Below are 18,202 nucleotides of genomic sequence, written 5' to 3'. Positions count from 1 at the left end.
CCACTCTTCTCCCTGGGCAGACGAGAATGGATCTGGATAGGTAAATGGCAGCTATCCAGCCAAGCAATGTAGAGTAAATCAGACGGAAGCAGTAGAAGCCTGGAGACAGAATCATTCTTGTCCCTGCTGTGTGACCCAGACCTTCCCTATGGCTCTGTTTCTTCATCCATCATCTAAGGGTGACAATACAAATGTACCTTGGAGAGTTCTTTTCTGAAATGACCAGTAAAAATGAATATAAAACATTGTGCAAATATAAAGTGCCATATGGATGCTCAACATTTGTGGTTATTGGTTTTAAATTCTGTAGGAGGAATGACAAAAGGAAGGGTGGTATGTGCACTGGTCTGAATGGCCCTGAGGCTCCAGCTGGGACAGAGTCAGCTGCGGAGAAGGATACATTGGTCGCTTCATGGACATTTCTGCAGAGTGAGATCTGTCCTTGATATAGTTCAGGCAGAGATAATACAGTTAGGGGACTCGAGGACAACAAATTGATTCGATGACAATATCAATAACAGACTAGTCAAATCAGCTATTCACTTCTCCCAGTTTAAAAACGTCCCTTTTTAACTAATTGATGGTGTGTGGTACCAGTGATCCCCAAGTCAAAATGCAGATTTCCAGACAATAGCCCTGGAGACTCTGATTCTGCTTATGAGACATAGATCGTGGTAGCTCTACAACAAGCTCCCCACCGGTTATTTTTATGACTGGGTTGGATGGGGACACATGATACAGGCAAATCATATCCATTCATTCTTCTGTCACCAAAGGGGATAATTTGGAGAGAAGAAGGACCAAATGGGGAGTTGGTTTACTACTTATTGAGGTGATGCATGCTTCTGATGCAGACTATTGGCAGAGCCAGTGGATGTGGGCTGATTATTATTTGAAGGTGCTAAAAGATTCTGCTGAAAAATGCCTCTCTCGCATCTTCTATTACAAACCCAACAATCCTCACATGACTCAGTCTTCTGCATTAGGCCTTTAAAGCCTCCTGTTGAAGTGCAATCATTCTCTATGAGCTAACATGGCAGATCGGAAAGGTCACTGGACTAGGAGTCAGGAACCTGGCTTTGTGATTTATTGTATTTCTCACCTCTTTTCATCTGTCTTTAAGGCTACAGGAGCCTCGGTTCCTTCTTTATAAAAATGAAACAGATGAGATTAGTAGCTTTCTGGGCTTTTTACTTAGTGGTAGAACTCTTGTCAAATTAAAGCTTGCAGAAGACCACAATATGTCAATTTTTTTTTTTTTTAAGCTAAGATGTTTTCATTGAAAAACGGGCAGATGATACAGAAAGAAGCCTGTTCTCCTTTTTCTTTTACCTATCATTGTTCCCATTGTGATGCTTCCCAGAACCCTAGGAATCTACCATGCACATTTAGAAAATCACTGCAAAAAATGAGCTCTAGATTCTATTCATCTTTTAAAAAATTTTTTTTCCACTTGGATACATTTTAAACTATTAACAGCAATTGTATTTTGAGCCATCAATTCAAAGTAGCTTCTCAGAAAATGTATTCACCTAAAAATATCCAGAGAAAATAGAAATTTAATAAAGATATTTTGATGAAACATAGGAGTTAGGAAAGAAGGGACAAACTCTAAAGAGAAAGGGGCTGAATTCAAGAGGGTGAGACATCCTGAAAAGTAGCGTAAAGACCTTGGGTTCCTTGTCGGGGGAAGGAATTCTAAGGCTAAGTGGAAATTAATAATATGGTAAGAATAACAGTGTCGATTACATAATTTTGTGGTTTCCTAAAATATTTGTCTCCTTTTCCCTTTTATCTTCATAACAACTCCTCAGTGCAGGCAGGGCAGGGTGTACATGTCCAACCGCTATATCAGGGTTTCTCAGTCTCAGCACTCCTGACATTTGGGGCCAGATCATCCTTTGTTGGAGGGGCTGTCCTGTGTGTTGTAGGATGTTTAACAGCAGCCCTGGCCTCCGCCCTCTAGATGCCAGTAGCACACTCTCTCCCAAATTGTTACAGCGAAGAATGTGTCCAGACATTGCCCTGTGGTGCAGAACCATTCCCAGATGAGAATCACCGGTCTACATAAAATAATTGAGATATGGAGAAGCTGTGAGAGTTGATTGAAATGATACAGCTGTTGAGTTAGGCTATTTGTTCCCAATTCTGGGTTCTTTCCCTGTGCAGTTGTTACTTGAATAGAACCATTCATTCTGTTCATATTTTGCTTCTTCTTATATCTGATCCTGGCAATGATTATATCTCCCAACCTTCCATACCGTTTCCCGAAACTATCCTTCTAAGGCTTGTTTTTCTAAAAAGAGAGAGCCCTGACTTTCTGCCGGGGCAAATTTAGGTCAAGGATAGGGTCAGGTATGTACACACTTAGCACTCCTTGCTTGAAGGTATATTTGCTGTAGAATTAAGCCCAAGGCTTTTGGGGGATGCTGATCTTGACAGTTGATATAATTATAAAAGACATTCTTTGGTCTTAATTGTGCTGTCCTTCAGAATTGATGCCTCCTGTATGTTCCTTCTTTAATACTTTCTGTTGAATCTTTAATGACCATTTAGAGAAATTAGCCATTAGTTAAAAAGCTTATCATGTTAATGAATTTCTCTACCCAGATTAATATAATGGTTTATAATTTTGAACCGTGATTGGTCTGGTATTGGAAAAGGAATTTATTGCTTTGAAGAGTTACAAGATCAATACACTTGGAATAATGTGTTGGATAACCATGTGTGTTGGGTAACCATGCCAACACAACTGACATACAAGATTGGAAGGCACAGTGGTTTTAAAATAAGTGATAGAGAGATAATCAAGTCTAGTTGTGACAAGACATAAGATAAATGATGATCCACTTGAAGCGCTCTGGTATTTCTTTAGCTGAAAAAAATAATGCTAGTATAGCAAACATTAAGTCTAGTAAATGATTCTCTAAACAAGGTTTCCCAGAGTATTTCCCTAAGAGGATACTTTTCCCCTTATTTTATGTTTCTCCTTTCACATTTGAGCTCATCTCAGTCTCCTCTCAAGGACTGCAAGGAAATCATTTGTTTCATGCTTAAGAGTACAAAGTGAATAAATATGCAGCAGAGTAGTGGCAATCAGTGTCAAACATAATGAAACTAGGATAATTATTGAGCTTTTCTTTGGTGAACCCTTCACCTGTTCAGTACCTCACTCCTTTCTGAATCTTTTTGTATTTAACATGGTCTTCAATTAATATCAACCACTCCCAGCAAAAAAAACCCCTCCAGAATGCTTTCCTAGGTTATACCCTTTACCAGCATTTCAAGCTGAGATACTCCTATTCCTAGCAGTATATGAAAACTCTCTTAGGAGTACCTTGGCATGCATAATATTTAGTGAATCAATTTCCAGAACTTCAATTTCCATATGTAGTTTTTCCTAAAATTGATTTGCGTAAAGTATCTGCATTTGAGATGCCAATCAGTTCTTCTTTTCCACACTCCTTTTCCCCTTGCATCTCACCCATCCAGAATCTTACTATGGCTCTTTGCCCAATATGCTTAAAAAAAAAAAAAAAAAAAAAAAAACACCAATAAAGGGACAATTTAAAATACTGGTTTCTAGGAAAAGTTTTTTAATCAAGACACTACAATCTCCACTTCCACCGTATCATTAAGAACAACTTTTCCAATTCTATTTTTGGGTTAAAAAGTACTTATAGTATATAATACATTTATTTGTTTTGAATAATTGTATTGTAACAATAATTATCATAAAACTCAATCTACATGAGTTTTTCATAACATCATAGAGCCTTAGGCTCAGAGGAAAAAAATGTATAGTTATTGTTGCAAAGAAATGTAATATGATAGGTGCTCATTAACACTTTCAAATATAAATATTACATTAGAATAGAATTTTGTGGAATAAGTAAAATCAAAATATGAGTTGAGGTGTACAAATAAGATGTAAATTTTTTCATGAATTTATCTAAAATGGTTGATGTTGAGTATCAAATTACTATGTTATTTACGGCCTATTGAATACATTTAAAGGAGTGATTCTGTTACTTTGTGTTTTTTTTGTGGCTGTTGTGAATGTTTAAAAAATTTTTTTTTAAATAGAAATATCGTTGATTTATAGTGTTGTGTAAATATATATATATTCTTTTTCAGATTCTTTTCCATTATAGTTCATTACAAGATGTTGAATATAGTGCATTACAAGATGTTGCTATAATGGTAAGGCCTTGTTGTTTATTTTATATACAGTAGTTTTTATCTGCTAATCCTAAACCCCTAATTTGTCCCTCCCCTCCACCCCTTTCCACTTTGGTAACCATAAGTCTGTTTTCTATGTCTGTGAGTGTGTTTCTGTTTTGTAAATATGTTCATTTATATCATTTTTCAGATTGCACATATAAGTGATATCATATATTTGTCTTTCTCTGTCTGACTTACCTCACCTTAGTATGATAATCTCTAGGTCTGTCCATGTTGCTGCAAATGTCATTATTTCATTCTTTTTTATGGTTGAGTAATATTCTGTACTTATATATGTGTATGTGTGTGTATGTATGTGTATATATATATATATATATATATATATATATACATACACACACACATGCACATACACACACACATATATATATGTATATACCACATCTTCTTTATCCATTCATCTGTTGATGGACACTTAGGTTGCTTCCATGTTTTGGCTATCATAGATAGTGCTGCTATGAACATTGGGGTGCATGTAACTTTTCAAATTATAGTTTTCTCTGGATATATACCCAGGAGTGAGATTGCAGGATCATATGGTAACACTACTTTTAGTTTTTTAAGGAACCTCCATACTGTTCTCCATAGAGGCTGCACCAGTTTACATTCACACCAACAGTGTAGGAGGGTTCCCTTTTCTCCACACCCTCTCCAGCATTTATTATTTGTAGACTTTTTGATGATGGCCATTCTGACCTGTGTGAGGTGATACCTCATTGTAGTTTTGATTTGCATTTATCTAAAAATTAGCAATGTTGAGCACCTTTTCATGTGTCTATTGACCATCTGTCTGTCTTCTTTGGAGAAATGTCTATTTAGGTGTTCTGCCCATTTTTTGATTGGTTTTTTTTTTGTTGTTGTTATTGAGTTGTATGAGCTGTTTGTATATTTTGGAAATTAAGTCCCTATCAGTTGCATTGTTTGCAAATATTTTCTCCCTTTCTGTCAGTTATCTTTTCATTTTGTTTATGGTTTCCTTTGCTCTGCAAAAGCTTATAAGTTTGATTAGCTTCCATTTATTTAGTTTTGCTTTTATTTCTGTTGCTTTGGGAGACTGACCTAAGAAAACGTTGCTGTTATTTATGTCAGAGAATGTTTTGCCTATGTTCTCTTCTAGGAGTTTTATGGGGTCATGTCTTATATTTAAGTTTTTAAGCCATTTTGAGTTTATTTTGTGTATGGTGTAAAAGAGTGTTCTAACTTCATTTATTTACATGCAGCTGTCCAACTTTCCTAACACCATTTCTGAAGAGAATGTCTTTTCTTCATTGTATATACTTGTGTCCTTTGTTGAAGATTAATTGACTGAAGATGTGTAGATTTATTTCTAGGCTCTCTATTCTGTTCCATTGACCCATATGTTTTTGTGCCAAACCATGCTGTTTTGATTACTTTAGCTTTGTAGTATCATCTGAAGTCTGGGAGGGTTATGCCTCCAGCTTTGTTCTTTTGCCTCAGTATTGCTTTGGAAGTTCTGGGTCTTTTATGGTTCCATATAAATTTTAGAATTATTTGTTTTAGTTCTGTGAAAAATGTCATGGATAATTTGATAGGGATTGCATTAAATCTGTAGATTGCTTTCAGTAGTATGGCCATTTTAACAATATTAATCCTTCCAATCCAAGAGCATGGGATATCTTTCCATTTCTTTGAATTATCTTCAACTTCCTTTATCAGTGTTTTACAGTTCTCAGCATATAAGTCTCTTACCTCCTTGGTCAGATTTATTCCTAAGTATTTTTTTTTTTTTGATGCATTTTAAATGGGATTGTTTTTTTACTTTACCTTTCTGGTATTTCATCGGTAGTGTAAAGAAAGGCAGCAGATGTCCTGCACGTGCTGAGCTTACAAAGCTGCTGGTGGCATAAATGCACCGAGGTCCGCATCTGCTGGGACACAGCTCAGATTTCAGCCCTACTTCCGTGATTTCTCCTCCTAGAATTCGTAGAGGTGGAGCTGCACCTGCTGTGAGCACGTGGAGAATGAGGCTGCTATGGCAGGGCCCCACCCCTCCCTTCAGCAGTGCATTAGCAATGGTGCTCCTGTGGCAGACCTGGGCTCTGTCCTGTGCACATGCCAGCTTGTGGCCCAGACAACACTACAGTCCCTTCAGGCTTTCTCCGCACAGCCAACCCCATTCCTCTCCCCAGGTCTGTCAGCTGAACCCTGAGTTTTAGAACCCAGCCCCCATGTGTACCAGCAGACATGCATCTTGGGCTGGGGAGTGTAGTGAGGTGGTCAGGACCATATGTGCTGGTCTGTTTATATTATGCCCGCTGCAAGCCAGCTGCACTTGCCTCTGAGTCTCTGAAGCTCCCTATCTGTCCCGGCTGACCTCCCAGCCAGTGAAGCCTCTTTCACAGCTCCCAGGGGCACAGGTCCTATCCCAATTATCTTTTTTTTTTTTTTTTTTCCCTCTTTTGTCCTTCCTGGTTACATGGTGATCTTTCATGCAACTTTGGCTGAATGAGATCTTCTGCCAGTGTTCAGTAGGTATTCTGTGAGAGTTGTTCCACATGTACGTGTATTTTTGACATATTTGTGGGAGGAGGTGAGCTCTATACTCTTCTATTCCACCATCTTGATCTCTGCCCCTATTACTTTAAAATATGACTTCTTACAATATGCTGGAAATTACATCCTCATGATGATGTATATGAGTGAAATGTTTCAAGCCTTTTGCTTTATACCATGGACCACTTCTTCTTTCAAAGCCTGCCTGTCTTGTGACCTAATATCTCATGGAATGTATACAACTGTTTATTTTTTTGATTAATGTCAACTAAAATATTAATTATAGGTGAAATGTAACATACATTTGCCTTTAATAGTGCCTTGAACCTTGGAAATATTATAACACTTTTTCCCTGGTGGGTATGGTGGGCACTTTGTTACCCTTCACGTCACATATAATTAACTCACTGCACTGTGAATACTTGAAATCATCTGTGAAGGATCAAATAATTCTTCAGAAAATGTGTCTATCCTGATTTTTATTTTTAATTTTAGGTGTTAATTTTTTAACTTTTTAGTATTACAATTGTTTTAATTTTTAGGATTTCAAGTCTCTATAGACTGTATTACTTGATGAAATAAGGTAAAAAAAAATCCTCCAACAGTAAGTTTTCTGTTTCTTCAATTCTTGAAGGAAATCTACAATTAACAGGACTTCTACTACAGAGAAAAGAGAGTGAGAAATTATGAATTAAAATGTTTTGGGGAAACATATTTTGGATTTTAATTGTACTAAATGTGTCCAGGCAACATGGAAGAAATCAATCCTATCCAAACATAACTGGTGGTTCTAAGTCACTACTTAAATATAGCCAGCACTTCATTTATTTAATGACACACTCAAGTTACTGATATAATGAAGACAGCAATAAACATTTTTCCTATCCTCTTAAGATGTTTTTACCTCTGTGTAGAAAATAATTGTCTTTAATTTTATGTACAGCAATAAAATTTCCCTCTTGTCTTTAGTCCATGGCCCTGAACAATGAAAGCTGTTACTAACTGTCTTTAAATTAAATGTATCTATGACTTCTCTAAACATTTATTCATGGGCATATATAGAATATGGAATGGAGGACTTATACAAATAGACTCTGAGCTACTTAAAGGAAGGCAGTGTCTCATAAAACTTTGTATTTCTAGTGCTTCACTTAGTAGCAATATCATAGTATGTAAGAAATAAAATTGTGTTGTTTCCTAAAACAACATCTTTACTCCAAGGACCAGTTTTAGTATACCAAATAATTGTCTACCAGTGCATGAGCTACCCAAATAATTGATGAAAACTCTCAGAATCATTCATATCATTGCTCAAGGATCTGTTTTCAGTTTTACTATATATAGACTCACCCCTAAGTTCAAGATTATTGCAAGAACAGCTTACTGTTTCTTTTTAAAAGCGCTTGGTGAGGTGTACAGATCAGCTGCTTAAATATATTCTGCTTATTCAAACTGGCAAATAATTCACAACCAAGGACAATAAAAAGTAATCAACAAGGGTTTAATCCTTACTATTCTCCCTGGCACCATTTAAAATGAGGCTGTGGTGCCCATGAAGACTGAAGTAATTATATATGTGTGTGTGTGTATATATATATATATATGTATGTATATATATGCACACACATGTATAATTATTCTTATAAACAATTATATATTATACATAATATACAATTAAAGATATACTGTATCCATATCTATCTATCTATCTATCTATCTATCTATCTATCTATCTATCTATCTATCTATCTATCTATCTATCTCCTATTTTTCTTAGTCCCTGCTTGTTTCTAGTAAAGAAAACCATTGTCTACTCTGACCAAATCTAAACTTTGAGGTGGTTGGGAGAGGGGAGAACGCATTGCAGAACGTTTGCACTCTGCTGAGGAGAGATATCTTATATGCACTTGCTGATTTTTTAATAAGACCTTTGTTTGTCAAAACATATTTTCTTGAGTTGTCATAAATTATACTACATAATGGTTTGGGTCCCAAGTTCAATCTGTAAACAGTGTGTTCACAGCTGGCAAATCTGTTACATTTTGCTTCTGGCTTGCAGCCTTTCATTTTATTTAAGAATCACATCTGCTCAGAGCTGGCACTGGGGCACAGACTTGAGAAACCTGGTACACTTAAGTTAAACCTGCAACCTGAACTTTCTAACTAGATGTGCTGAGTTCTGAGTTTTGGTACACCTCCCCCCCACCCCAACTGAGGATGCACACACGTGCACACGTGTGCGCGTGCACACACACATATACACACACTTCTTCTCTCAAATGGCCATATGGGCAGAGCTGGCTGTTACAAATTACGCTAGTCAGTAACACTATAAAATCTGAGCTTGATTTATTTTCTCCTTATTTAAAAAAAGCACACTGTGGTCTGTACAGTGTTTATGCTGTAAACAGTAACTGCAATCACAACAAAAAATCCTATGTAAGGAAGTTCTCTTTTATTGTTAGGGAACCAAAAGGAAAGGTCTGGAGGACAAGAGTTTCAATCCTCAAGAACTGGGGTCTGGAAGCTCTAAACCATTTTCAGGATCCAAGATGAACCAGTGTCCCGAGAAGAACGGGGTTGTGAGTTCGTTCTCAAATGATACTAAAAGTCAGGCCCAGAAATTAAGAAACTCTCCCCAGTGGTATCATAGAGAAAGTGTGCTGCTGACCACCACCACCCCGTTGATTTTGCAGAAAATCCCAGACCAGTTTTTTAGGGAGCGTCCACATCTCTCAGCCTCACACCTCACACCTCACACATCCTGAACTGCAAAGGGGATGAGTGTGGTCTAATAAGCACATTGGCAAGGCAAGCTGAGTGCCAGGTTGTCAAGCTTTTTGAGATTCTATTCAAACTAGAAAAAAAATATCACTTACTAAATACCTATAAATATGTGCATTTCACCCCTGCTCTAGGGACTATAAACAAGTTTGAAGTGTCTCTAACCTCACAGAGTTTATTGTCCAGATGCAGAGAATAGATACGCATTCATGAAACAGTGGCAGAAAGAGAGACATACATAAGCTAAAAAAGATGAGAAAAGACAGCAGAGGATGTTATTAAATTCTAGACCACATAAAACAGTTTCCAAGAAGGTAAGCATTGTAGGGCAGCAGGATCATAGAAAATGTCATGAGTCTTGAGCAAAATCTCCAAACTAGATAGTTTATAACTAAGCAAAATAAAGGAAGACTTTCTGGTTGGGAAAAAAAGACCCAGGAACTGCAGGCTTGAGGTTCAGTAGTGAGACCAGGCTGACCTTAGCAGAGAGTACTTGTTATAATGTTCTTTATTGTTCTGTTTAGTTTCCTTAGCAGGACCCAGCAGGAGTTTGACAGGATATGGATGCCTGAACCATGAAACCAAAGATGAAAGTGAGTTTAATGTTGAACAGGCATCCTGATAAATTGCATGTATTACAAAAACAATGATAGCTACCACTTTTTTTTTTTTTTTTTTAATACGGGAGCTTAGTTCCCCCAACCAAGACTCCGAGCTTCCACTGCAGGGGGCGTGTGTTCAATCCCTGGTCTGGAAACGAAGATCCCACGTGCCGCATGGCGCAGCTTAAAGAGGGGGTCGACTACCACTTATTATTTACTACCCACCAAGTTACTCTTCTAAGTATTTCACATGTGAATTAACTCATTCAATTCCTCAATGAATCTGTGGCATAAATTCTATTATTTTACCATTTTACAGATTACAAATCTCAGGCACAGAGAATTTAAATAACTTGCTCAGAGGCAAGCAGGCAGTTAGTGGTGAAACTGGAACTGCAGGCAGAGTTCCTTCCCCGCCCAATCTTTCCACTCAAATACAGCTCCCAGCAAGATCCTGGGGAATATCATGAGCATCTCACAAAACTCTTCTCTGATATCTTAGACTACCTAGATCCACAGGCTTCTTTGATTGCTAAATATCTTTATTATTTTATCTTATTTAGTTCTTTTAAAAAAAGGTCTTTTCTGGTTTCCTCTCTTTCTCTGGCGTAGACTTTTATTATCATCATTTTATACTTAATTTTTTCTTAAATAACTCTGTGTGATGAACATTAGCCATTCAATCTTTGTACCCAAATCCTTAAAGATAGATTGTTTAACAACTTATACTAGTATATATATGAGCTTGCTAATTTGCTTTCCTAAATCAGGTTGGGACATCTGTTTTACCCTTTCCTTCTCAGCACACATACATATTCTAAAAAGTGGTTTGTAATCCTTTTGTAACAAAGTGAAATACAGGGATTAAGAATTCAAGAACAAGAATACCTGCCCTAAACTCTTCAAGAAATCAGTGTTACTTTAAAAAGTAGGGAGTGAGGGTGGTTGTCATAAAGTAAAAGAAACCAAAAAATACAGCAACCAAATGCAACGTATAAACCCTGACTGGATCCTTGTTTAAAAAAAAAAAAAGTATAAAATGTATAACTCTATTCAAAATTGCATATGCAGCAGAGGTATAAAAGCTATGAAAGGAATTTGGGGTTTGATTGATGAAATTTGTATATATAATAGATATTGAATGATATTAGGAAAAATTTTTTCTTAGGTGATAATAGAATTGCAGTTTAGTAGGAAAAAATAGCTTTTTTAGAAAATACATGCTGAAACAATTAGGTGTGAAACATCATGATGTCTAAAATTTGCCTTCAAATAGGTTATCAAAAATATGTGGTACCTACACATGATAAATACATCAACATGTAAACAAAGATTGGATCTACGTGGTGGGTACACTGGTGATTATCGTACTATTCTTTCAACTTTTTCTGCATATCTGAACTTCACAATGAAACGTTGGGGGAATGACTTCAGAGACGTAACAATGAGTTGAAATATATTGTTCTGCTGTGTATAATGAATTAGATAAAACATTCATTTACTCAGTTATCAATTTAAGAAGCTTGATAATGATAAAATAAGTTTAAAAATGATTTTATCAATAATAAATTTTAAATTCTTTCGTAGTTTCAAAGGATCAAAAAAATTCAAGACCTTTAGCTTGGTATGGTCAGTTGTAGCCATTCTGGGTGGGCATGTTGTTAGAACATATTCAGAGTGGTCTCCTCAATCTGCTGGCTGAATTTAATGCATCTCCACTGAAAAGTTTCTCCCAAAGTGTACCGCTGAAGGGTATCAGGTGTAGGCATCCTGTGAGTGCTGAAAGAGGATAGTAAAAGAAAAGAAAGCCTTTACGTGTTATCAAAGGGGCTAGAGTAGGTGAGCGAGTGTGTTTTTGTGATTCCCTAGGATGAGAACTAGATCATTAGTCGATAATTCAGGAAATACTTATTTACCTAGCCTTGTGATAACTACCTATACAGAAATATGAAATTTGGTTTATTGGTATAATGTATTCCTCCTCTAAATCCAGATAATCTGATTTTATTTTAATACATTTTATATAGCGAGAATATTGTCAATTCTGTGGAAACTACCAGTTTACAACATACTTTTATATTCAGGGGAGAAGGCAGTGAAATAATTTTTAACTCCCATTTTATATGTGATGTAAATGAGGCATGGAGACTAAATGATGTACCTAAAGCCACACAACTTCTAGCAAACAGGAAAGCTCAAACTTGGGTGAAGGCTACACGTCCACCTTCTTTCCTTCTTCCAGACTACTTTTTGAAACAACCGAATCTCATCAAATTCATTTGTACTTGTAGATCCTGGCTAAGACTCAACTTGACTGGTGAGAAGTGAAGAACTGACATTTCCCAATAATGAATTCTCTTTGCTGAATGTGCTTTGCAGGATAATACATGGCTACGTGTATTTTTTCAGGTTGCAAATGGTTGTTTGGTCCTGAAGATCTATTTTGGGCTTCTTTTTATTTTAATGATGGTCAATATTCACATTCTTTTCATTTCACATCAGAAGAGTGGTGATATTTTCCTGTTGACTTTGTTTGAATATGAAACACCTTAATGAGCTGCGGCACTGGGAGAGCATGTCTGCCTTCGGTGGCTTCTGAACCTCTATGGAATCCTTTGCCCCTGTCGAGCTTTCTAGGTTCATTGCTCTGTATAACGAACTGTCAGAGGAGCCCGAGGGCCCTTGAACTTTTGATGCTGATGCGTAGTGAGAACTCTTTTGGCTTAATAAGTTCTTTCCACGATTGCTAGACTGTGTTTGTTTTTCAATACCAGCAGGCTGGGATATACAGAGGGGATGTTTGTATATAATTCAGAAGACAGTCTCTTTTCCTGCTTGTTGTTTTATAGTTCTTTTGCTTTGTTTTTGTTTGTTTGTTTCATTTCAGTTTGCAGCTATCTGTGCATAAAACACTTGGTGTGTTTAGCTAATGTCTTAGAATGGAAGGTAAATGAATGTTTTCAGTCTTTCCTTAGTAGACCATCATTTTCCAGACCAAGAATTCTACTACAGGGGAAGGCAGGAGTTCATCTTTGTATCTGCTTCATTTAAAGGCATTGAACTCATTCACCCCATCCTAATAGCCACCTATGACTCACCCCTAGTTTGTGCATGTGTGTGTGCATGTACACGTTCATCCACACATGTATTCTCCAGTCTACTTTTATAGACTAAGATCTTTGATGCATTTATGATTTTCAGCTTCAAAACAATAGCTGCTCAATCAAATGACATTTCTCTTTTATTTTTTAAAAATTTTTATTGAAATATAGTTGATTTACAATGTTGTTAGTTTCAGGTGTACAACAAAGTGATTCAGTTATATATATATGTATATATGTATGTATTCTTTTCCAGATTTTTTTTCATTATAGGTTATTACAAGACACTGAGTATAGTTCCCTGTGTTATACAGTAGGTCCTTGTTGGTTACCTATTTTATATTTAGTTGCATGTATATTTTAATCCCAAACTCCTAATTTATCCCACCCCACTTCCCCTTTGGTAACCATACATTTCTATGTCTGTGACTCTGTTTCTGGTTCGTAAATAAGTTCATTTTTATCATTTTTTTAGATTCTACATATCAACAATATCATATGATATTTGTTTTTCTCTGATTTACTTCACTTAGTATGATAATCTCTAGGTCCATCCATGCTACCGCAAATGTCATTATTTTATTCTTTTTTATGGTGGAGTAGTATTCCGTTTGTGTGTGTGTCTGTGTGTCTGTGTGTGTGTGTGTATTTATATATATGCACACACATACCACCTCTTCTTTATCCATTCATCTGTTGATGGACACTTAGGTTGCTTCCATGTCTTGGCTATTGCAAATACTGCTGCTATGAACATTGGGGTGCATGTGTCTTTTTGAATTATAGTTTTCTCTGAATATATGCCCAGGAGTGGGATTGCTGGATCATATGGTAGTTCTACTTTTAGTTTTTTAAGAAACCTCCATACTGCACCAATTTACATTCCCACTAACTGTGTAGGAGGGTTCCCTTTTCATCATACCCTCTCTAGTATTTATTATTTGTAGACCTTTTGATGATGGCCATCTTTTAAAGTTAAACAAATTAAGCTTAAAAATCATTTACTCTGTAGTATACATAAGATTGTGTTTTACTTATTTTTGGCAAAAGGGATCATTTCTTTTCCGTTGTTCTACCAAATGGTGTAAGAATAGAGTATTCTGATAGGGGAAGTAGTTGACAAGAATTGCATGTTTGTATGTGAAAGGAGAGCCAATTTTTTGATAACAGATTTTTGAAAAAAATCATGGTCTATACTAGCAAAGTAAAATGGAGAGGACAGGAAGTAAGAGAGAGGGAGGAAGAATGGGACAGAGGAAGTGCTTTAAAATATAGTGTATTAATAGAAAATTCGAGTATAGTAAGACCAATAGGTGTAAAAAATGACTGTTATTGAAAAGATTGTTGCTCACAGGCAAGAGATTTGGGCACATCCAGCCATGGGGAGCCACCCAGGGAAGCAGGGAGAGGGAGAAACGGTGAGCAAGAGCCTGTATTGTGGTTTCTTCAGAAGGACAGGCAGGCAGGGTGGGCAGGTTTAAGACTGGCTAGTTTGAATAATTTCAGTTGGCTCTAGGGCATAGGGGCTGTTCCTTTAGTTGTCTGGCACCTGACCCTGGGGTGATTAGGGCAGGTAGATAATGGTTCAGAGTGTGAGAGTCTGATAGAGGGGGCGGATGGGCTCTGTATTGGTTCGTTTGTGTTTGAAAAGTGCAGGCTCCACTCTTGATTGAGTTGGTCCCTGTCTCTAGGAATTGACTATACCTGGAAGGGGCAGCCCCTCCAGGGTCAACAAGCCTCCAGATGTCAAAACATCAGAATATAGGCAATAAAAGATATGGTTAATGCAGGGAGAAAAAAGAAGGAGGGTTGGAGGGAAATTAAGAAGAAAGATATACAAAATACCCTCAAACCAGTAATGACGTTTTAAAAATTTAATTTAATAGTGCAGATGAAGACATCAATATTTCCCCGGGCAGATGCAAAAAGTTTTATGCACTCTCTCTTCTTGGCCCCTGCAGTGTTTTAAAGTTTCTACTATAACAGTACTATCGCAATGCTATAATTCTAATTATTTGGGGGATATCTGTTATCTCCACTGACTCAGTAGCCCTGAAAGTTGGGACTTTTTTGTCTCCTCTATGTAGCTACTTTAGCAGTTTCCACATCCTTTTAAATGTTTAAAGGAGGAAGGGAAAGAAGATAAGAATAAAGGAAAGTGCTAAGGTTTTAACGACTGCTAGTATAAGAAGGGGACTTGAAGCCCAATCTCTAGGGAAACACCAAATGACAGAATTATTCTGTAGGGAGGAGGCTAGCAACACGAGTATCTTCCAATAAAGTATGTCATTTAAATCACTGGTGCCATCCAGCTTGGATGATACCTGTGTCCTTGGCCTTACCTTATGATCAATCCGCAGATTAATACTTAACTGTAATTGTGGAGGAACATAAGAATGGAAAATGAAGATGAAAAGAAACTCATCATGAGCCGAAGTGCTCATAATTGTCTAATATGTAGGAATAATGATAGGAATGAAAAATGAGAGTGAAAAGCCTACGTATGTGTTGAGTTGCTTTGCTAAAATTTCAAGATAGAGGGATACAAACATAGGGACCAAATGAATCAAGATAGATATCTACGTTTCTCGCCGTTTAGAAGATAAACTATGATGTGCTGTGCTTAAGAGAGAATGTATCAGCAGAGTGGTTATAAGGGGCTGACTTCATGGGGCAATATCTGCCACCATCAGACAGCACTGACTGCAGTTTGAGAGAAGGATGCATATGAAGGGAAATACTGCATCTGAAATAGAGTGGTTTTAGAGGAGGTGGTCTCCCATTGTTAGAAGCACAGTCTACCCTCCTTCAGTAATGATTTGGTATCATAGGCCCCTGTTTGTACCATTCCCCTACATTATCTAGGGGAAATCACTGTAGAAATGTTTTTTGTGTGTGTGTTTCATGAGAAAAACTATGCACTGTCTACAGCATACCTTTCCCAGTTATTAATTCTAGCCCTATTCATTGTCTTCAAACCACTTTGCAATTATTTGTGAATTATAGGTAACTAACAGATATGTAAATGCTATCCTGTTTGGTAGTGATTTTAATTGATTGCCTCCCTTCTAGGGAATCCAGTTTTGTCCCCATTTGCAATTCACCTTGACATTTTTTTTTTTTTTTTTTTACTCCATATCATTTTGTGCCCTTTTGCCTTTTCCTTTGAACCAGTAATAATATCTGCTTAGTTCCTTCATATCAGATGAGTAAAATAAAATCTTTAACACATGTTCATTTTTATATATGTGTGAGAATCATGATTTACCAATTTCTGAAAACTATCTTTAATACCACATTTAGAGGAATAGTACCTTCCAGTTTTGGCTTACTTTTGATGAACTATAAGTAGGGTAATAATTAGTCCAAAGATAAGACAAGTCATTCTTGAGGCAGTTTAGAATTTTCAAATTTATTTCCAATAAGCTATTCCTTCTTTTCCTCTTTCTCCTCCTCCTCCTCTTCTTCCTCTTCTTTACTGACAGAATCAGTTAAGTTGAACAGATGCTTTCTTAGTGACAATGTTAGATTCAAAATGAATGTTTTGTTTAAAGTGATAGCACTATAAATATTCAAAAAATGTTAAAGTCTCTGTTGATTTACTACAGTAAACAAGAATTTTTTTTTACATTGTAAAATTAACCATAATCTCCGTGATAAAGTGCTAAATTATCTTGACAGGAGAATAGTCTGCCGGCTTTATATCTTTCCATTTTCCCAGAGCTTATCAGAAACTAAGCAGAAGTTTTCTCTAAGAGGAGAGAAAACAAATTCTGGGTTTAATTTTAAAATATTACCTGGGAAAAAAATAAATGGAATGCCACTACAGCAGTCGTGAATAGACAGAAAGACATTACTTAACAAAAATACCGACACAGGGCTTCCCTGGTGGCACAGTGGTTGAGAATCTGCCTGCCAATGCAGGGGACACGGGTTCGAGCCCTGGTCTGGGAAGATCCCACATGCCGGGGAGCAACTGGGCCCGTGAGCCACAATTACTGAGCCTGCGCGTCTGGAGCTTGTGCTCCACAACAAGAGAGGCCGCGATAGTGAGAGGCCCGCGCACCGCGATGAAGAGTGGCCCCCGCTTGCCGCAACTAGAGAAAGCCCTCGCACAGAAGCGAAGACCCAACACAGCCAAAAATAAATAAATAAATTAATTAATTAATTAAGAAAAAAAAATACCGACACAAAATAAAGGATCATGCCATCTTTCCCCTTTCACATTCCCTCCCAAGAGGAATTCTGGATCATTCTTGCCATTTGAGTTTCACAGTTCTGCTTCAATGGTGAGAAAACACTAGCAAGGTTTTTGTTTTTGTTTCTGTTTTTACAAGCTTTGCTAATCCTCCCTACCCCTGACACCCGTTAAGTGTTAGGGATTCAAGTTGTTCCGACTTTTCCCAAAATTTCATTTTTATTTTTAAGTTAACATTGCTTTATACAATTCCTTTTCATTGCACTCACTGTATTTGTTTTTCCTGCCCCCTCCTCCACCATGGGCCATCATGTGATAAAAGTAGGCTTGAACGTTTTGATTTAACTGACCAATTTTCTTTTCTTTTCAAAGTGTGTATAGTCACAAATCTACCTTTAAAGTTTATATTCATGGTTAAATTTACCAAATGTTTATTGAGCACATGTTATGAACTGTTGCGGGCCTGAGAACACACCAGTGAAGGCTGCAAGGCCCTCAGGATACATAAATCACTAGTCACAATTTCAACAAAGAATCGGAGCCACAAGACAATTTGAATTTTTTTTTCAGTTCTAATTGTATTCAAAATTTCTTGAATTTGTGACCTGCATGCTTACAAAGTAGTATCTTCTTTAAGGTAAAGAATCTTCTGATATATAAGAATTTTGAGATTACTGTAAGCCTGACCCAAGTAAAAAAAAGAGCTCAGAAAAGTGATATTGATGACAAAGAATTCAGAAAAAGACAAAGTCTTGACA

Source organism: Balaenoptera musculus, chromosome 14 (assembly GCF_009873245.2).
Source record: "Balaenoptera musculus isolate JJ_BM4_2016_0621 chromosome 14, mBalMus1.pri.v3, whole genome shotgun sequence".
NCBI lineage: Eukaryota > Metazoa > Chordata > Mammalia > Artiodactyla > Balaenopteridae > Balaenoptera > Balaenoptera musculus.
Note: the sequence above shows the minus strand (reverse complement) of the source record.